The following is a 23,236-nucleotide window of genomic DNA, read 5'->3' as shown; positions in this document are numbered from 1 at the left end:
GCCGAACCGGATAAAATTGCGGCTTCCAGGGGTTCAAAAAGTTAAATCGGGAAATAGGATTATCGGATTATATGGGAGCTATATCTAATGGACGGACGGACATGGCTAGATCGACTCAGAACGCCGAGCGGATCATGCCACTATGGACACATACATAAGCCATTAATCGGCTTGTTGTGCGCTCTCAATTCTAAAAAGTAACCTCGAAAAAGAAAATCTAAGTCAGGAATTCCGTGCTACTTACAGAATTCCTAATTGATTACTATACCACGCCCCTAAGTTGGTTTATGTCTGGCATTGTGTCCCCACCTAAGTGCCGATGTTGCTTTTTAGAAGTGAGCTCATAGTCCTACGTATCCCTTTATAATACCGAAAGCTATACTGACCTCCTTCTTACTTCTTTTCAGTCTTCTCACGATCCGGATCTCGCCATAGTATTTTCGCCGCCCTACCGACCGTTTCGCTATTCCACAGTGTTATATGCGTGTGGTCTACGTAAGGACTAAACTCGGACTGCGCCGACCCGAAAGGCTTCGGGTTAACCAAGTTTATTCAAGGCAGTTGTTATTGCCCTGATAGTTAGTTTACTGTCCGTAAAGATAATATTCACACTCTATGTGAAAACCACACCACCTTACACAGTCCGTGATTGGCCGAATCTCTGGAGGATCGTAGTATAGTCAGGTGGTCTAAAACAGGTCTCAGTCCCTATGTTCTCAATGTAGATGCCAGGCCCACTCTGTCCTCTATCTTTGATCCATCTGTGTACTATGGTTCCGGATTAACGAATGGGTCAAATGCTCAAAGATAAGAAGCCTCCTTTTTTTATGCCGAGTTCGAGTTGCGAGCCGCTTAGCAACACCACTTGGTAGAGAAATTTTAACATGGCAGGATATCTCACAAATGTTAGTTAGGGGAAAAACACTCCTGAAAAATTTTTCTGATGTTCACGCTGGGACTTTAACCCAGGCGTTCGGCGTCATAGGCGGAAAGCTCTGAGCCAAGGATCTTAATCAAGGTGTGTGAATGAAGTGGTGTTCGTTCTGTAATGAACAGAAATTTGGAACATTTCAATAAGAAGAAAGCTTTGGAAAAACATTTACTTGTTTTTATATAACAATTTTAAATCAATGCCTTTTTATGGACCTTCCTGTAAAACGACAAATCAACTATTATTTAAAGACCTTTGATCACAACATATATTTTTTCTATTATAATGAAAAAAAAATGTTTCCAGGCCCACCTAATACACATGAATATCTAAACAAAGATGCTACATGAAGATCGACTTTGCAGAAAAACAGCATGACATGGTTGAACCAACAGCGAACAGAAAATTTCACCAATAATAATGATGATCATGATCGTGACCATTATTAGATGGAAGTTGGGAGAAGAAACAAATATTCGTGGGTTGTCATATAGGAGATTTAACTTCTTTCAACCGGATATTTTTGTATTGGTGAGAGAGGAAGTGTAAGAGAACTCATTTAGAAATAGGGTTAATTTCTAAATGCCAAATAATAAATGAAAGCAACTCGAGAGCAATTTGTGTTAAAAACTTGATTTGTACTGTAGCCGCTAGTTTTGAAATATTTTCCATAGAAATAAAATACACAAAAATTTACCCTTGTTTCAAATAAGACATTTTTGGATTTCGTATATAAATTTTTCTTGATATCGATATTTAATAACCTTATTGGGTGAGAAATTGTAGAATATGTACACAAAAATGTGTACAAATGATTAAAAATTATTAATTTTGTTACTTTTGAGTTCATGAAATAAGTTCTTAATTTGACCATTTAACTATTTTCGATTCAATGTAATATGAATTTAGTAGTCTTGCTAAATCGACAAAATTCGAATGACTCCCATTGAACCAAATATCCATTAAAATTCTTTTTTAATACCCTATTTCTTTCATGTTGACTGGCGAGGTAGGTAGGCTAGTAAGATTTCATAGTATCTACCCACCTTTCTACTTAAATTCCTATCTAAATGTTAAAGTTACTTCTAATCTGATTGGTTTTTAGTTATACAACAGTAAAAATAGAGATTTAGCTATTGGCCCAACAAGTGATGTTGTTGGATGTAGCAAACTATGTACTCCATTGCAAAAACAAATATATAGGATTATAATACCCTGCTGCGAAGATAATAAACACTGAAATCTACGATAAACTTGAAATAATAAGTTAAGATACCATATTCCGTTGGTGATATGAACGTCATTGTACAAACATGTCCCAAAGAAATATTACAATTTCATAGAAGTTTCATATCAAATGGTTTCTACAGCTATTTTATCGTGATATTTTATTGTATCTAAATGAGAATAAGCTTAAACATAAGCAATGGTCATAATAAATAAGGCTACAGTTAATTTATATTCGTAAGGCAACAAAGTTTTATTACGAATTATGTTTTAGATACAACAAGATTTCGACCTAGGATTAGGTTAGGTTGACAAGAGGATGCGGTTATAAAATCGAACCCCATCTACGCCAGTAATCGGATTGATGTGCGCTCTCAGTAATTAAAAGTAATCTCTAGAAAACTCTATTTCAGGAACTCCGTGCTGCTTGCATAATTCCTACCCGTTATCCAGTCGGTAAAAGTCTAGTATCTCCCGTGCCGCATCTATTCTGCACAAATGATCCCGTATAGTTCTTCTACTGCTCAGTATAAGCCTCGATTTGTCTCCATCCGGATCTCTTCACATGGTTTTCATAGTCCTTCACTTCGAGTCCTTCACTTTGAGTTCTTCACTTCGATATCGCGTGCTCATATCCTCTACCCACGCTCCCAAATCTGAGCTGGGATACCGTGTTCCCCCTACACTTGATCTCAAAGTCGGCGGTGGTTGTCCCCTCGATAATGCTGGCGATATTTGGTGTATGTTTAGCGGTATAAAAAATCTCTACCAAGTGGTGTCGCCTTGCGGCACACATTAAGATTTATTGGTATGACAGAGGTATTACCTCTGTTCCTTAATGGAACGTGAATGGGCCAACTTGCTGGTATAAGGGCAGACATAACATCAGTTAAATCGGATGACATCGATTACTTAAAAAATGGTATGTGTTGGGGATAGTTAAGGGAAGTCCACCACTTTAAAACTTCAAAAATTATACAACCTATATATATATATATATATAAATATATAAATTTCAAAAAATTATTTCAACCGGTTTAAAGCCTGTGGAAGAAAAAATAAAAGCGTGCTAAGTTCGGCCGGGCCGAATCTTAGAAGTCCACCGCCATTGATTTGGATAGTAAGTGATATGAATGTTAGAAGTCGCAACAGAACACTACCATCAAAATTTCAGTCCCATCGGATTAAAAATGAGGCTTCCAGGGGCTTGAGATGTCAAATCAGGAAATCGCTTTGATAGGAGCTATATCAGGTTATTCACTGATTTGGAATATTGTTGGAAATCATAACAGAACCCTACGTGCAAAATGTCAGCTCCATCGGATAACAGCAACTAAGACCATCTCAGACCTTACTTGGCACGATTGTTGAAAGTCGTAACGGAACACTATGTGCTTCTAGGAGCTCAAGAAGTCAAGCCGAGGAACCACTTTATATGCGAGCTGTATCCAAATCTGAACCGTTATGACCCATTTGCAATCCCCAATAACCTATATCAATAAGAAGTATCTGGGCAAAATTTCCTGCAAATAGCTCCACGTGTTCGACCGCTATCGTGATTTTCACAAATCGACTTAGAATGTCAAGAATATCAAGAATATAAATATGTATTTATGATCATAAATATGTATCAGATCAATATTCTTCTGTCGGTTGGAGGCCACCGTGGAGTAGAGGTTAATATGACTGCCTATGGCGCCGAACGACTGGGTTCAAATCCCGTCGTGGACATCAGAAAAAATCTTCAGCGGCGGTGAAAATTGCTGGCTACATTTCATGTTAAAACGCCACGCCGTTCGGACTCGACAAAAAAAGGGAGGTCCCTTATCATCGAGCCTAAACTTTAATCTAACTGCACGCATTGACATGAGAGAAGTATCCCCTGTTTCTTAATGGAATGTACATGAGAAATGTTGTTAGTTACAACAGGTCGGGTGAGGAGTAAAATATTGTTATCGTATGGATAAAGAAAATAAAATTCTGATATATATTTTGTAAAATTTAAAATTGACTGTAAGTCGTTAATATTGCTGCTGTTACCGAAGTAGTTCTGCTGTCATAGCAAAATGTTTGCAATTTCGGATATGCTCTGGGCTGCCTGCAAAACAGTCTGTTGTTTGCTAAAAATGTCTGCTGCTCCATTTATGATGGGGTTGTTATGGAGGAGTGAAATAAAAAAGAATGTACTAAAATAAATAAAGCCAAATTAATAAAATAAAATAATAAAATGTAATAAAACACAAAAATGAAATAACACAAAAGAGTAAAAAAAACAAGTAAACGCGTGCTAAGTTCGGCCGGGCCGAATCTTATATACCCTCCACCATGGATCGCATTTGTCGAGTTCTTTTCCCGGCATCTCTTCTTAGGCAAAAAAGGATATAAGAAAAGATTTGCTCTGCTATTAGAGCGATATCAAGATATGGTCCGGTTTGGACCACAATTAAATTATATGTTGGAGACCTGTGTAAAATGTCAGTCAATTCGAATAAGAATTGCGCCCTCTAGAGGCTCAAGAAGTAAAATAGAGAGATCGATTTATATGGGAGCTGTATCGGGCTATAGACCGATTCAGACCATAATAAACACGTATGTTGACGGTCATGAGAGAATCCGTCGTACAATATTTCAGGCAAATCGTATAATAATTGCGACCTCTACAGGCTCAAGAAGTCAAGATCCCAGATCGGTTTATATGACAGCTATATCAGGTTATGAACCGATTTGAACCATACTTGGCACAGTTGTTGGATATCATAACAAAACACGTCGGGCCGAAATTCATTCAAATCGGATAAGAATTGCGCCCTCTAGAGGCTTAAGAAGTCTAGACCCAAGATCGGTTTATATGGCAGCTATATCAGGTTGTGAACCGATTTGAACCATTCTTGGCACAGATGTTGGATATCATGACAAAACACGTCGTGTGAAATTTCATTCAAATCGGATAAGAATTGCGCACTCTAGACGCTCAAGAAGTCAAGACCCAAGATCGGTTTATATGGCAGCTATATCAGGTTATGAGCCGATTTGAACCATTCTTGGCACAGGTGTTGGATATCATAACAAAACACGTCGTGCGAAATTTCATTCCAATCGGATAAGAATTGCGCACTCTAGAGGCTCAAGAAGTCAAGACCCAAGATCGGTTTATATGGCAGCTATATCAGGCTATGAACCGATTTGAACCATACTTGGCACAGTTGTTGGATATTATAACAAAACACGTCGTGCCAAAATTCATTCAAATCGGATAAGAATTGCGCCCTCTAGAGGCTCAAGAAGTTAAGACCCAAGATCGGTTTATATGGCAGCTATATTAAAACATGGACCGATATGGCCCATTTACAATACCAACCGACCTACACTAATAAGAAGTATTTGTGCAAAATTTCAAGCGGCTAGCTTTACTCCTTCGGAAGTTAGCGTGCTTTCGACAGACAGACGGACGGACGGACGGACGGACGGACGGACGGACATGGCTAGATCGACATAAAATGTCACGACGATCAAGAATATATATACTTTATGGGGTCTCAGACGAATATTTCGAGTAGTTACAAACAGAATGACGAAATTAGTATACCCCCCATCTTATAGTAGAGGGTATAATAAATGAAACAAGTAAAAGCGTGTCAAGTTCGGCCGGGCTGAATCTTATATACCCTCCGCCATGGATCGCATTTATCAAGTTCTTTGCCCGGTATCTCTTTATAGGCAAACAAAAGTTAATGGATAAGAAATGCTAATGGAGCTATGTCAGGTTATAAACCTATTTGGGCCACTCTTGGCTTGGATGTTAAAGACAATAGTAGACCACATTGTTCAAAATTTCAACCATATCGGATAAGAATTACGCCCTCTAGAGGCTCAAGAAGTAAAATCGGGAGATCGGTTTATATAGTAGCTATATCAGGTTATAGACCGATTCAGACTATATTTGGCACGTTTGTTAATGAACAAGTGACTGTGCCAAATTTCAGCAAAGTCGGAAAAGAATTATCATATAAACAGGTCTCTCGATTATCCTTCCTCGGTTTCTAGAAGCTTTAATTTTGCTGGTTTTTCAAAAGTTTGGTTTTGGCATAAATCAATAGCAGAAACCATATGATGGGCTCCCAGGATTCTTTTTACTTGTTTCCTGGTCAGCAGTAATACGTGTTCAATATTTTACCAAACCAAAGATTTGTTAGTAAAAATTGCAGACTGAAATGTTTGCTAAAACAGTAGCCCTTTGTTTGCTGAAACAGCAGTATTGTCAACTTTCCCAAGCATTTTCCCTATTTTGAATAAGAAATTTCATTGAGTGTAATTTGTGCTGATAGCATTTTCTGAAGGGCTAGATCGTGCTTCGCCAACCTTTGTTCTTATTATGCTGATTTCTAATTCAATTCAACTTTAAACTTTGACATAAGTTTAGCAGAACAATAACTTAAAATTTATGATAGTCTAAATGCAAATATTTCAGTTTACTTTCGAATTCACCGCTTTCCGCTTCTACTTTATTTGACTTGTAAATGCAATAGCTTTCACTTTTTTTCAAGTTATTATAAATATCAACTTTAAAATTCGTGAAGTGATAATCAAGCATCATAAATATTATTGAATTGTTATTCTTTTAGATGTGTCACAAGATACCCACCACCATTCAACTTTTGCTGATGCATATTGGAGGAATTAGTTCATGTGGCGGTATAAAAATCCTATTAACTTGCGATTGTTGTGTTTGCTAATTCAAACAAATCTTCAAAGAAATTAGATTTAGAAGGGAGCTCCTTCTTCTCGCTAGCGCGGAATAAGTCGCAGCGGAGGTTTCATTGGTATTGCTTCTTCGATGTCCTCACAACTTTCGTAGAAATTTTTACTTACTAATCTAAGTCTTTCTCTATGTTTATACCATCCACCATAGGATGGGGGTATACTAAATTCACCATTCCGTTTGTAACACAGTAAAATATTGGTGTAAGACCCGCTAGAGAATATATGTTCTTGATCGCCATCCGTCCGTCTGTCTGTAGAAAGAACGCTAACTTTCGAAGAAGTAAGCTAGGCGATTGAAATTTTGCACACATTCTATCTATCGGTGTTGTATTGGGATTGTAAATGGGCCATATCTTTTCAAGTTTTGATATAGCTGCCATTTAAACCAACTGACTTCTTGAGCCTCTAGAGAGCGCAATTATTATTCGGTTTGGCTAAAATTTTGCATCAAGTCTTTTGTTTTGACTTCTAACAATTATGCCAAGTATGGTCTAAATCGGTTCGTAACCTAATATAGCTCCCATATGAAATTATCTCCTGATTATAATTCTTGAGCCTATAAAGGCCGTAGTTCTTACCCGGTATGGCTGAAACGACTTCTCCTATGACCTTCAACATGCCTGCCAAATATGGTCTGAATCGGTATAGCTTTCATACAAACCGAGCTTCTATAGGATGCATTTCTTATCCGATTTGGCTGATTTTGCACAGTGACTTCCACTATAGTCTCCAGCATCGAAACCAAGCATAGTCCGAATCGGTCCATAACCTGATATAGCTCCAATTGTATCCATTATTACTGGGCAAAGAACCTAAAAAATGTAATCCATGGTGGAGGATACATAAGATACAGCCCGGCCGAACTTTTACTTGTTTCATGTTAGATATTCAACTGTCATAATGGACAAGATCAGTTAGACGTCTGTCCAGCCTGCGACAACAAAGAGGTAGATCTCTTGTGTTAAAGATTGGACTATATCATCATGGAGAGTCCATAGTCCAAAATTTGTGCCCATCTGTCAGTCTTTGCCATTTGAGCCTTGTATTGAAGAATTAGTTGGCATGACGTTAAAGGCTAATGCCCACAAAAATAAGTTTGCTGATATCAGCAAACACTGTCTGCCGATTTTAAATTAAAAATTTTTAGCCTTTAAGGAAAAAAGCTTTAAATTTTCGAGCATCTAAACGATACACAGTGGGACAGAATCGAAAAATATTAGAAAAAATCTGCGATTTGAGAACGGATAGAGATAACTCATTGACACTTTGAATAGTTAGAGCCAAGGTGTTATCGAAATCTTGTGCAAAATTTCAAGGCATTAGGTGGTCCTTGCGCCTTTTGGCAAGATTCTATAGTTGGTCACCTCGGCATTTCGTTTGTGGTCCTATTTCCAAAATTCTTTTTTGCTGGTTAGTGCTTAAAATAGCCCACCTGAGATCTACAATGTCTCTCCTGGTTTCGGCCGTTCTTAAACGGCTGATTTTTTTACTGTGTTTTCTATTCTATCCCACTGTGCGTTAGTTGAGGCATTTCCTATTTATTTGTGTTAGTTTTCGACAATTTTGGCCATTAATTTTTTTAAAGCTAATAAGATTTAAGTTTACATTTTGTCTGTAGTTATTTAATATCACCAAAAATTTGTAAAGTTTAAGAAAATGTGGTTAAATTTCATTGTGAAATACTTTAAAACTAAAAGTTTAGATGCAATTTAAAGTTTTTGAATCATGTTTCACATTTTGAAGATAAAGTCAACATTTTATTATGTTAGAAAACAAAAGCAGCAAACATTGTTGCTATATAGCAAAAAAAAATTGATTTCCCATTTTCAGTAAAAAAAAGTAAAAGCGTGCTAAGTTTGGCCGGGCCGAATCTTGGGAGCACACCACCATGGATTCTGCTAAAAGTCAAATCGGGAGATCGATTTATATGAGAGTTATATCAGGTTATAGACCGATTTCGGCCGTACTTGGCAAACTTGTTGAAAGTTGAAACAGAACACCACGTGCAACGTTTCAGCCAAATCGGATGAAAATTGCGGCTTCCAGAGGCTCAAGAATTCAAATAGGGAGATCGATTTATATGGGAGCCATATCAGGTTATAGACCGATTCGGACTGTACTTGGCACACTTGTTGGAATCTATAATAGAACACTATGTGCAAAGTTTCAGCCAAATTGAATGACGGGAGATCGATTTATATGGGAGCTAAATCTGAACCGATATGAACCATTTGCAATCCCCAACGACCTACATCAATATTAAGTATCTGAGCAAAATTTCAAGCGACTAGCCTTACGCGTTCGACCGCTATCGTGATTTCGATAGACGGACGAACGGACATGGCTAGATCGACTCAGGATGTAGATATTTCGAGGTGTTTTACAAACGGAATGACTGGATAATTATACCCCCATCTTATGGTGGAGAGTATAAAAAGGTCAAATAATCGGTTATAAAGCCGTAATTTTTGTCTGATTCGACTGAATTTTTGGATGTGATGTTCTGTAATGACTTCCAATAACTGTGACAGGTACGGTCAATCGGTGTATAACCTTATATAGACCGATTTGGCGAATTAGGCTCTTAAGCCCCTAAAAGCTGATTTTTTTATTCGATTTCGCTTAAATTGTAAACAGTTGTACTAGGGGCTCCGAACCTCAAACCGTAAATGGCCCATATCGGACCATATTTATATATAGCTGCCATATAGACCGATATGCCGGTTTAGGGTCTAAAGCCCGTAACAGGCGCATTTATTATCCGATTTCGATGAAATTAGAAAGAGTAACTTGTATTAAGCCTCCCGACATCCGACTTAAATATGGTACAGATCGGAACATATCAAGATAAAGCTGTCGTATATACAGATCTGCTGATGTCGGCAGCAATTATTATCCGATTTTGCTGAAATTAGTAAAGGTGAGTTATTTTAAGACTCCCGACATCCGACTCCAGATCGGATAATATTTAGAAATAGATGCCATATAGACCGCCCATAAAAGCTCCAATTATTATCCGATTTCGCCTAAATTTTATATAGAGAGTTGTTGTAGGACTCCCGACATCCGAGCCAAATATGATTCAGATCGGACTATATTAAGATGTAGCTACCATATAGACCGATCTGCGATTGAGGGTCTTAAGCCCATAAAAGCTGGATTTATCACCCGATTTCGCTGGAATTTGACAGTGACTTTTATTAAGCCTCCTGTCATCCAACCAGCACATGTTCAAAATCAGACTGTATTAAGATATAGCTGTCATATAGACCGATCTTTCAAATTAGGGTCTTAATCCCATAAAAAGCGGATTTGTTGGCCGATTTCGCTGAAACTGTGACTTGTTTAAGAGTACTCGGGACCTGAGTCAAATATGAGCCAGACCAGCCACCATTTGCATATGACTACGGATATGGTAGTGGAGTTGTCATAAAAGAGGATGGTTATTTTATTCATGGTGGTGGGTATCCAAAGTTCGGCACAGCATAACTTAACATGTAGAAGCAATAGCCATATTGAGCATTACCTGTATGCAATTTTTATCATATCTTTATATGGAAAAGGGATTATCGGTCGATTTTAATGAATTTCGAAGGAGAACTTGATCACGTGATTTGAGCAGAATTTAGGTTTTTTTTTTAAATAGTCAAAATTTATATTCTTTATATATCTAAAAATTTTCTTGGTTAAATGTTTTTTCTTTTTGTGCAATGTTTAACAAAAATAAAAAATCATCAACAAATACTGAAGCCAAATCGCCAAAATGTTTAACAAAATAATTGAATAGCCCAGTCTTACTTTAAAACTAAAATATCCGCACAGAACGATCTCATCGCCTTATAAATACTGTTTCAGCAAGCAATACACAGTTTAGCTCTTGTTTCATAACCACATATCACCGCCGATAGGTCCCTTCCTGGACCCATTAGCGACTACAATTTGCCATAAAATCCATTTATCCATTTCACAGTTACAGGAGGATTTTGAGAATTTTTCGATTTCCAATCACAATGAGGTTGCCCCGGATGTAGGGGATAAAAACATTAAAGACTGAAAAAGTAAGTTCATAATACGAATACCGGTCAAGCAATCAATCAATGTGTTAAGTTTTTAAACTCAATTGTATTACATTTATGAAAACAAAGCTGTATGAATAAGCTTACATATGTCAAAAAGAAGCTGAAGACGCTTTTGTTGTTCTTTCGCTCAAATGTGGGTAAAAACGGTAGATAGTGATAATGGGTGATTGTTCTGTACCGAAATATAACGGAGGCAAAGAATCTACCGCAAAATGTGGTCAGAATTAATGAATGGAAAGAAAAACTGGAAGAATTAGCAAAAATGCAAAACGTCTATCAAAGCTTGTATCAGAAGGCAAAGATACGATAAAATGTGCTCTTCCAATGTTTTTAAATGTTGAAGACGTTCAGGTTAAATCGCAGCCAGGGGATGTCAGCTAACTTCTCATTATAATTTGGTGTTGATTTTTCAATTATCCTTTCAACTTGTTTGCATGTGAAAGCCGTTAATACACAATTTCCTTTAACCTGAATTGAAGTATATCCAGATTAACGACATATGATTGAAATATTCCGACACAATGGCACACCCAAGTTATGCCACATAACTACAACATTTTGCACACATTTTCATTAATTGCAGGTGACGAATATACCTCAAAACGCCGAATATTATCCTTGTCATCAAAATTTAAAACCAAACTTACGAAGGCTGTGTCGCTTTAAGGATTGCCTTCGGTTCGCTTACAAATCAATAGTTTTCCCATTACAAATTCCATTGACTTTAGTATACCAAAGGAACAAATGGTAATCATTTGCCGCCAAAATTTGTTTTATGCCTGTTTTTTTATAAAAGCGCTAGGTTGGTATTTGATATGTTTTAAAACAAGTAATAAAAACGTATCTATCGCTGATTCGGTGAACAACTTCAAAAAGATTTAACCCTTGCATGTACAATGTACAATGAAAAAATATCCGTTTTACTAACAGACATGACCATCCGTCTCAAATGTTGATCGCTGATTGATTCTTACTTTACTTCATAGATGACTTACTGTCCAATTATTATTTGAATATTTCAAAATTTCTTTTTATACCCTCCACCATAAGATGGGGGGTATACTAATTTCGTCATTCTGTTTGTAACTACTCGAAATATTTGACTGAGACCCCATAAAGTACATATATTCTTGATCGTCGCGACATTTTATGTCGATCTAGCCATGTCCGTCCGTCTGTCCGTCCGTCCGTCCGTCTGTCTGTCGAAAGCACGCTAACTGCCGAAGAAGTAAAGCTAGCCGCTTGAAATTTTACACAAATACTTCTTATTAGTGTAGGTCGGTTGGTATTGTAAATGGGCCATATCGGTCAATGTTTTGATATAGCTGCCATATAAACCGATCTTGGGTCTTGACTTCTTGAGCCTCTAGAGTGCGCAATTCTTATCCGATTGGAATGAAATTTTGCACGACGTGTTTTCTTATGATATCCAACAACTGTGCCAAGTATGGTCGAAATCGGTCCATAACCTGATATAGCTGCCATATAAACCGATCTTGGGTCTTGACTTCTTGAGCCTCTAGAGTGCGCAATTCTTATCCGATATGCCTGAAATTGTACGACGGATCCTCTCATGACCATCAACAAACGTGTTTATTATGTTCTGAATCGGTTATAACCCGATACGGATCCCATAAAATCGTTCTCTCTATTTTACTTCGTGAGCCCCAATGGGCGCAATTCTTATACGAATTGGCTGAAATTTTACACAGGTCTCCAACATATAATTTAATTGTGGTCCGAACCGGACCATATCTTGATATCGTTTTAATAGCAGAGCAACTCTTTTCTTATATCCTCTTTAGCCTAAGAAGAGATGCCGGGAAAACAACTCGACAAATGCGATCCATGGTGGAGGGTATATAAGATTCGGCCCGGCCGAACTTAGCACGCTTTTACTTGTTAAACTTAGCATCTCAAGGCTATTTGGCGTCTGAGCTGAGCAAGGCTCAGAACAACCCCTGGGCGGAATTCTGCTGCTCAGTGGAATATACATCTGAGGCTTCTAGGCTAAGGATGATCCTATCATCGAGACTTATTATGGTTGGATACATTCAGAAATCGGAGAATGTATAGACAATGTCTAGTGAGGAAACATCAGAACTACTCATTCACACACATTTCCCGGGAAACTCTTCAACGGACAACATGGCGCCAGAAGAAGTTTTCACTGGTATGTATTCGTCGGAGGTTATTGGGGATATTGTGTCTGAGTCGAATATCCTTTGGGTGATAAAAAGCTTTGAGTCCTTTAAGTCGCCAGGCCCTGATGATGTATCACCGTTTGAATTACAAGCTTCGTCCGACAGACTGGCTCCTTGGCTGAGGGAGATATACTCTGCTTGTATCAGCATGTCGTATATACCTGTGGGATGGAGGGATACAAAGGTAATTTTCGTTCTAAAAGCAGAAAAACCTTTCCGTACGAAGACGAAATGTTTTCGTCCTATTAGTCTGTCATCCTTTATGCTGAAGACTCTTGAGAGGTTTTTCTATCAACCTCTCAAGAGTCTTAGGGAAAAGATTCCTGGAGATCGTCTGTCTTGGCAACAGTATGCATATAGTAAAGGCAAGTCTCCTGGAAAACGCACTTCACGACCTAGTTGCCCACATAGAGTTCTCTCACTGTCAAGAAAAAAAAACAAAATGGTAGCATTTCTTGACTCCAACTCATGAAGGAGTTGGAGTTTCTAGGCACCAACTCTACCGTCAGGAAGTTTATTAATAACTTACTTACTAAAAGATGCATTACGGCAGGCTTGGAATCTGTAGATCTAAAACGATGGGTCAACAGAGGAACACCTTAAAGAGGTGGTCTGGCTCCTCTACTTTGGAAAATAGCCATTAACAATATATTATTGCCTCTCCCTCAGCGTGTGGTGATGACGTGGCTATTTCTGTTAGGGGAAAGTTTTCCAGCACTCTAAGAGATATACTTCAGGAAGCTCTATGTGCAACAGCGAAATGGGCTACCGAAAGTGGTCTAGGCGTAAATCCGTGCAAGACAGAAGTAGTTCTTTTCAGCAGGAGATTCAAGTTTCCTACAGGAGCATCTGTTTCCTTGGGAGGAGAGAATGTTTCGTTTACTGAAAGCGCAAAATACCTGGGTGGCTTGCTGGAAAGGAAATTAAACTTCAAATCCAACATTTGGGAAAGAGCAACTCTTGCCCTATACACCTGCAAAAGAGCCATTGGCTAAAGTTTGGGGGTTTAAACCGCGCGTTTTGCACTGGGTGTATATTGCAGTTGTCAGATCTATAATGCTATATGGTGTTGTGGCCCGGTGGAAGGCGCTTCCAAAGTCTACCTACTATTCAATACTCAACCGGATCCAAAGCATGGCTTGGTTGTGCATCTTAGCCGCACTGAGGACGACACAATCGTATGCGCTGAATTTAATGCTACACCTAATGCCTCTGGACATTGTGGCTAGACAAATTGCTGCGACCACTGCCGTAAGGCTAAGAGAGCTTTCTCTTTGATCATGCGACGACTACGGTCACTGTATTATTCTTGATACAATGTACGAGCCGCTTTTTGATAAAAAGTACTGTACCACTATTCCTGAAAGAACCGATTGGAACTACAATATCCCTGGTAATAGAAGTTACATAGACTTCTATACGGATGGTTCCAAACTAAACGACAAGGTGAGCTTTGGGGTGTACTCTAAAGATCTAGAACTGGTCATATCGAAAAGGATACCCGACTACTGCAGTGTGTATTAAGCAGAGTTCCTTGTAATTAAGGCAGTGGTGGAATGGCTAAGATATAATGTCATTACGACGAATATCTTCTCAGACAGCCAGTCAGCCAGTCAGCCATTAAATCCCTGGAGAACGCATTTCTGAACACGAAACCCACCTCGACTGTCGCAGATCTCTCAACGAGATGGCTGAACAGTTCAAAAATCACCTGTTCTGGGTGCCAAGCCACAGAGATATCCCAGGGAATTATAAAGCGGACGAGTTTGCGAGACTAGGAACTACCTTACTGGAATCTGTGGTTATGCCTCTAGCGACATGTAAGATAAGTTTTATGGAACAGGCTGAAAGGAAAACGAATGATAGGTGATCACAAAGAGGGGCCTGTGAGCATTCCAAAACTATGTGGCCTAATAAAGACTTGAAGAGGTCTACCGTTTTGCTGGCATTGCTGTCATAGAAGAGACGTCTCAGTCATTGTGTCCGTCATAACACGTCACTGTCTAATCAGAAAACATGCTGACAGACTGAAGGTTGCCAGTAACGACTTATGCAGAAGCTTTGAGGACATCGAAGAAGAATGGACTATAGAAGACCTTCTGTGTGGCGTTTCACTTTAGGTTCTCATTTCTTTGGGAACTTTTTTGATTTAGCGGGTGGGCTTTTCAAATCGATCTGGATGGTTCAACAGTAGGAACTAGAAGTCATTTTCCTTCTTCACCCCTGTGGTATCGCAATGGACGAAAACTTTTAAGTGAGTCTGATGGCAGACTGCGACTTAACCTAATTATTTCAAGTAATTTTTCTTCAATCAAGCGGATTTGACCGTATTTAATGAATACCTACACAATGAGATAAAAATCGCCCAACTATAGTGCAGTCTTATTAGAAAAATCATATACTCTTTCTTAAGAATAAATAAAAATGTAAAGGAAATGCCTACATTAAGAACCAGTTTTGAATATTAATAATAGAAATAAACATTTTTGAAAATTAATGCGTTCACGCAACGATTGACACAAAATACATCTGCTGCATTGGCTAGGTCACGTTGTCAGAACAAATAAAGAAGCTCTAGCTAAAAAATCTTTTGAAGGCGACCATAAGGGAATGCGCAAACAGGGAAGACCAAAACTTCGATCGAGAGGCCAAGTGGAGAAAGACGTCCCCAAACTGGGTGTCAGAGATTGGAGAAGGAGCTCAGATGATCCAGACGCTTGGAAATCAGTTTTTAGCCGAGCGTAAGCTAGTGAAACAAAGGTTCTGTAATGGCCACTTAAGGTAAGGCAACAATAGATAACAATATTCAATGGGCGGAAGACGCATTGTAAAGAGTGATTTTTAGCTATTCCCTTTTTGGCAACACTGATTTAATCAGATCACGCACGCAGATTCACTGTCAAACATCTTCAGTTTGGTCTACAATTTAACCATGAATCGTCGACAACGACTGCAAATTATTGATTTTTTTTTTCAAAATGCGTTCTCTTTTAAGAAAGTTCTTCGCGCACTTCCTACATTTTACGACGAAGCTTATTTTTGGCTCATTGGATACGTAAATAAACAAAATTGTCGATTTCGGAATAAAGATCCAGAAAAAGTCACAGTTTGGTGCGGTTTATGGGCTGGTGGCATCATTGGACCGTACTTCTTCAAAGATGATGCGAATCGTAACGTAACTAACGCCAGATGATATCCAATTTTTTTTTTCACAAAATGCAAGAGCTTGACTTGCATGACATGTGGTTTCAACAAGACGGTGCGACATTGCGGGCGTGACAATAGACTTATTGAGAGGCGAGTTCGGTGAACTTTTTATTTCTCAATTGGGACCGATCAATTGGCCGCCTAGATCGTGCGATTTAACGCCCTTAGACTATTTTTTGTGGGCCTATGTTAAAGCTCATGTCTATATAGACAAGCCTGCCTTAATTGGCGCATTGGAAGACGACATTGAAGCATCACATGAGATACCGGCCGAAATGTTGGAAAAAGTATGACAAAATTGGACTAAGCGGATGAAGCATTTGAGGCGCAGTCACGGTCAACATTTGCATGAAATAAAAGTCAAACATTAAATTATATGGACCGCACTATAGATTCAAATAAAGATTTCATGCATTTTTCTGAATTTTATGTGTTATTTTATTTTTTTTTTTTTTAACTTTCCTATAGCTCTTAAAAAATTACCCTTCAGATTTGATGAGGCTAGTGTTTAAGCTCAAATATATTTAGAGAACATCTCAGAAACATTGAATGGCATTAATCTCATTTTATTCTGAAAAAAAAAATAAAAAATATCTCCTTTTTTCCGAAATAAACGAATAAATTTTAATAAAAATTAAAAAAATTAAAAGTGCTTCGCAGTTTTCCCAAACAGCAAACTACAACAAATAAAACAAAAATATTTCTACTTATCCATAGTTTAATCTACAATATGAACCACCAAGTAATTGCATGGTCAGCACAAACCCGCTGCTAAAACTCTCGGACTGAAGCCAAGATTAGAGTTCACAATTTGCATTTTGCCAAAGCGAAACATGTTTTTCTGTTGTTTCGAGACTGGTCGGTTGATTGGTCATCCATTAGCAGGTAACCTTTGGAGGTTCTTTACTTCTCCGATTCTTACAAAAACCACACGTTTACGGTATTTATTTTTTCTTTTCTTTTAAGCTATGCCAAATTTCATTGGCATTCTTTTGTTACATTCGACAACAGTTGAGGGTGTTGTTTGTTTTGTTTTTTCATTAAAAATTCACAATTTTCCACAAAATTTGGCCATACATTTTTTCATTATTTCTGCTGATAAGCAGCACAATTTTTCTGCATTTTTCTCATTTGTATTTCTTTTTCCACTTTCGGATTTATTTCTTGTTTTGGTAAAAAAAAAAAAACAAAATCCGAACAAACATTCGGAAGGCGACCACAGCCAGCGGACAGCCAGGCAGACTGAATTTTTTCAACTTTTCTAGAGATATTTTGCACACTACAAAAAATGATAAAACTGGATTTTGCTTGACCATCATGCTTTACCTTCTTATTTTTGTTTTGTTTTATTCTTCTGCTTCTTGTTGTTTTCTATTGGTTTGTTTGTTTTGCTTATTGAGTTTCTTTTCGTATTGGTGTGAGTATCGGCAAACACACACACGCGCGCGCGAACAATGCACTAAACAAACTACTTTTCCTCGGGGGGTAGCTCGCAACACGACACCAAATCTTATTCGACCGCTTGAACGTCTTAACGCCACGCAATGTTCTCAACGAATGTTGTCTTTGTGCCAAATGTATCTTGGAGATACCTGTTGAAGCTTGGCCTAGTGGTGTAATACTGAAATGTTTCTCTGCCAAATACAGGTTTATATATACACACATGTTATCTGGCTCTCTCACGCAATTTGGAGTTGCCACACGACAAGCGACCACTGGGAAAGTTTGGGTTTTCTCTAAACCTACTTAAATCACAATTTTTATATATTTCACAGTACAACAGTCAATCTGCGTAGAGGGAGATTCGAAATTAAAACAAGTAACAGTGTGCTTAGTTTGGCCGGGCCGAATCAGATATACCCTCCACCATGGATCGCAAGATCTTTGCCCGAAATCTCTTTATGGGCAAACAAGCTATACCAAGTTACGAACCGATTGGAGCCATACTTGGTTTGGCTGTTGGGTCAAAGTGGAAGTCATTGTGCAAAATTTCAGCCAAATCGGGTAATAATTGCGCCCCTCTAGCAGCTTATGAAGTTAAGATCTGAGGTCGATTTATATTGGAACTATAGCACGTTATGAATCGATTTAGACCATACATGATTCCAGCCAAATCGGATAATAATTGCGACCTCTAGCAACTCAAGAAGTCAAAATCCGATATCGGTTTACATGGGAGCTATATCAGGTAATGAGCCGGTTTAGTTGTTGGAAGTTAAAACAAAACACTTCAAGCTAAATTTTAGCCAAATTGAATAGTAATTGCGCCCTCTAGCGGCTCAAGAAGTCAAGATCCGAGATCGGTTTATGTGGGAGCTATATCAGGTAACGAACCAATTCCGACCATACATAGAACAGTTGTTGGAAGTTAGAACAAAACACTTTGTGCGAAATTTCAGCTCGGATAATAATTGCCCTCTCTAGCGGCTAAAGAAGTCTAGATCCGAATTAAATTTATATGGCAGCTATACCAGGTTATGAACCGATTTGAGCCATACTTGGGACAGTTGTTAGAAGTTATAACAAAACTTTTCATGTAAGATTTCAGCCAAATCGAATAATAATTGAGACCTCTAGCGGCTCAAGAATTCAGGATCGCAGATTGGTTTATATGGGAGCTATATCTGGTTGCGAACCGATTTGAACCATACTTGGCACAGCTGTTGGAAGATATAATAAACCTCTTCGTGCAAAATTTCTGCCAAACCGGATCTTAATTGCAGAAGCTCAAGAAATCAAAATCCACGATCGGTCTATATAGCAGCTATATCAAAACACGGACCGATATAACCCATTTACAATCCCATCCCATCTACTCTAATAGAAAGTATTCGTTAAAAATTTCAAGCCCCAAACTTTATTTTATCGCCACTCCTACGGGTAACTACCATAAATTAGCTATTAAGGATGCTGACTGGGAGGAGTTTGAAAACATAAATAAATAAAACTTCTAAGGGCTAAGGATTTGAACCAGCTATGCAGAAGGGTCGAAACGGTTTTGCATATGGTAAATGACTGGGCTAGACCCAGAGGTCTCAATGATAACCCAGAGAAGACTGAAATATGCCTGTTCACGAGGAAGACGAAGGTGGGCCAATTAACACACGACGTTTCCTCAAGTACGTTGCAAATCGGTCTATAGCCTGATATACCTCCCATATAAACCGATCTCCCCACTTGACTTCTGGAGACCTTTCAAGCCTCAGTTTTTGTCAAATTTGCCAGAAATCTTGCACATAGTTTTCTGTTATGACTTCCAACATCTATGACATGGACCTCCTAAATCGGTCAAAAACCTGATCTAGCTTCCATATAATCCGATATCCCGATTTGACTTCTTGGGCCACTGGAAGACTCAATTTTCATCCGATTTGGCTGAAATTTTGCATGTAGTGTTCTTGTATGACTTTCAATAACTGTGCAAAGTACCGTTCAAATAGTCAAGAATCTGATATAGCTCCCATATAAATTTGACTTCTTGAGCCCCTGGATTCATCGGATTTGGCTAAAATTTTGCACATAGTGTTATGTTATGACTTCCAACAACTGTGCCAAGTACGGTTTAAATCGGTCTATAACCTGATATAGCTCCCATATAAGCCGATCTCCCGATTTGACTTCTTGAGCCCCTGGAAGACGCAATATTTGTCCGATTTGGCTGAAATATTGCACATAGTGTTCCGTTATGACTTCCAGCAACTATGCTAAGGACGGTTAAAATCGGTCTATAACCTGATATAGCTCCTAGATAAACCGATCTCCCGATTTGACTTCTTGAGGCCTTAAAGCCGCAATTTTTGTCCGATTTGGCCAAAATTTTGTTCTGTTGTGACTCTCAAGAACTGTGCCAAGTATATAGTCCAAATCGGTCTATAACATATATAGCTCCCATATTTTAGTAGAATGTATGGTGGGTTCTCAAGACTCGGCCCGGCCGAACTTAGCACACTTTTACTTGTTTTATTTGTAGTATTTAGAGCGCACAACAAGCCGATTATTGGCTTAGGTCTATGTCCATAGACCATGGAGGCCACCGTAGCGCAGAGGTTAGCATGTCCGCCTATGACGCTGAACGCTTGAGTTCGAATCCTGGCCCTTTAGAAAAAAATTTCAGTGGTGGTTTTCCCCTCCTAATGCTGGCAACATTTGTGAGGTACTATGCCATGTAAAACTTCTCTCCAAAGAGGTGTCGCACTGTGGCACGCCGTTTGGACTTGGCTATAAAAGGGAGGCCCCTTATCATTGAGCTTAAACTTGAATCGGACTGCACTCATTGATATGTGAGAATTTCGCCCCTGTTCCTTAGTGGAATGTTCATGGGCAAAATTTGCATTGCTATGCCCATAGTGTCCTTACTTAAACTAATAACCTAAATAAAGTTTACGGCTTTCCTTATTGCCATATTAATATTGAAACCAACTTTCTCTTATTTCTTTTTTCTTTATTTGCACTTATGGAGAACACCCAGTACCCCTTTATAGGCAAACAATGAATAATGGATAAGAATTGCTATTGGAGCTGTATCAGGTTATGGACTGGTTCGGGGCATACTTGGATTGATGTTGGAGATCATAGCAGAAGTCATTGTTCAAAATTTCAGCCAAATCGAGTAAGAGTTGCGCCCCTTTGGGTTTAAACAAGCAAAATAGGGAGATCGGTTTATAGGGAAGCTGTATCTGGCTATAAACCGATTCAGACCATTTGTTGAGGGTCATGGGAGAAGCCGTTGCAAAAATTTCATAATTGCGCCCTCTAGAGGCTAAAGAAGTCAAGATCCCAGATCGGTTTATGAGGCTGCTTTATCAGATCATGGACTGATTTAAACTATATTTGGCACAGTTGTTGAAAGTTATAACAAAACACGTCATACTAAAGGTGTATAGAAGCGGTGGGGTTTTGAAATCAGAAGACGGCTAAGCTGTTGTTGCTGAACTCTTGTCTGAAGAACTATCGGCCACTTCTCTGAAGTCTGGCGGATTGCAGGAGACTGAAAATCCTCCTGCCACAATCGAGACGTAGGAGGTGAAGACGTCGAAACGGGACCCCACAAGCCCTGTGTGGGTGAGTCATCCGGTTGGATGGGCTCAAAGTGTACGCCAGCGGGGAAGGACGGAACTCAAAAGGTGCTTCGATGGCAGCAGCTAGTGAAGCCTCTATGAAGGAATCGTCCACACCTTAAGTATCCAGTGTCCTGCGGAAGAGTGTTTCCTGTGCTTTCTCAACAGCACCTGGATGGGTAAGGAAGATCATGACAAGATCGAACGAATCTTATGAGGATGAACTCCTGGCGGACTTAGAAGACACGGCTAACACATCAGTTGTGGAAATTCTGAATCCTGACCATGGTCCGGTTTCTGCGGTTTCTGGTCCACCATTTTAAAGCCGCTTCGGCGGCACTAAACGTCCTCCAGATGGCAGGGGAATTTTACGTGGTTCTTATCCAGGAACCATGGATTTTTAGAGGAAGGAATGGTTCGTGGACTAAGAATTCCGGGATATAAACTATTCAAGGCTACGGGGAATGGGAGAAACAGAGCATGTGTTCTTGCAAAGAGAAGTCTAAATGTGTTTCTTCTTCCATCGCTAAGCACTGAAGATTTAGTAGTAGCCAGCCATTAAACTAAACCCTTCCATATATATGACACACGATTCAGAGATGCCGCCTTAAAGCCTTAAGTTGCTGGTTGGAGCCGCTTCTGTAAGAAAAAGAGTCGCATTGTAGGAAGTGATGTTAATGCACATCACCAGATATAGGGACGTTTGGATATAAAGGATAGGGCTGAGCTGTTTATCGAGTATATTAAAAGTTGCAATCTGGTAATTTTTGATAAAGGAAATAAACCGACCTTTATTACCAGGAACGAGCAGAAGGTACTGGGTGTTGCCTTTGTATCGGAGGATATAAGCGGAAGGAAATATGAAACGTCATCGTAACATAAGTTTCAGCCTTGGAGAAAATACTGCAGAAGTGGTCCCTCGGCTGGCTAAACAGATGGAAGGCAGTTGGGGATAAATTTCGGCACACATTCTGAACTTGAAAAGAAAGTGGAAACTGCGGAGGACATAATGGTCAAGCGGCTCAGGAAGGCCTTAATAGACTCGCTAGTGTCAGCATGTCCCAGTGCTAAACCAAGGTACTACCATAGTGGCTAAGAACTGGATGGTCTAACGAAGGGTTGCACAGAGTTCTTCAACAGAACAAAAGCCACAAGAGCACCAAACGATTGTAGCGTCCATAATTATACCCTACACCACTACTGTGGTACAGGGTATTATAACTTAGTGAATTTGTTTGTAACACCCACAAGGAAGAGAGATAGACCTTTTGTATACCAATTTTCTCCAAACTTAGCAGGAAGAATTTTTCTTGACTCTCGACATTACTGGTGAATTTCATTGAAATCGGTTCAGATTTAGATATAGCTCTCATATATATATCGCCCGATTTTAACTTCTAGAGACACAGCAAGCGCATTTATTGAGCCATCTTGCCAAATCTCCTCAACGACTGCCACAGTATCTGAGAAGCTTATTCGAAATCGGTTCAGATTTGTATATAGCTCCCATCTATATGTTAGTCCGATTTTGAGAAATATTGCGTGAAAGTGCTCATTTTTTTAACCGATTCTCTCGAAATTTTGCAGGAAGGATTTTCTTATGACTCTCGATATTACTGGCGAATATCAAAGCTGTTTTATATGTATATCGCCAGATTTGTACCCCAAGAGCTACTGCAAGCTAATTGTTTGACCAATCTTGCCAAATTTGTGCACAACGCTTTCCTCGATGACTACCATGTTACCTGAGAAGTTTGCTCGAAATCGGTT

At 38.9% G+C, this 23,236-nt stretch overlaps 1 protein-coding gene across 2 annotated transcripts in view; it reads right to left on the bottom strand.

Annotated features, from left to right (window-relative positions):
• Window positions 1-17,958, bottom strand: part of LOC106082387 (cadherin-23) — a 118,936-nt gene extending 100,978 nt beyond the window's left edge. The window contains exon 1 of one of the 2 annotated variants that reach the window (XM_013244855.2): window positions 17,736-17,958. The gene's annotated coding sequence lies outside the window, so the exon portion shown is untranslated. Of the gene's footprint in view, window positions 1-17,486; window positions 17,508-17,735 lie in introns of those variants that run through there. The other variant, XM_059367311.1, reaches the window with a different exon arrangement.
• Window positions 17,959-23,236: the final 5,278 nt, after the last annotated feature.

The sequence above is a fragment of the Stomoxys calcitrans genome, chromosome 1 (assembly GCF_963082655.1).
Source record: "Stomoxys calcitrans chromosome 1, idStoCalc2.1, whole genome shotgun sequence".
NCBI classification, from domain to species: Eukaryota; Metazoa; Arthropoda; class Insecta; order Diptera; family Muscidae; genus Stomoxys; species Stomoxys calcitrans.
The sequence above is the reverse complement of the archived record's forward strand: the minus strand, read 5'-3'. Positions and strand labels throughout refer to the sequence as shown.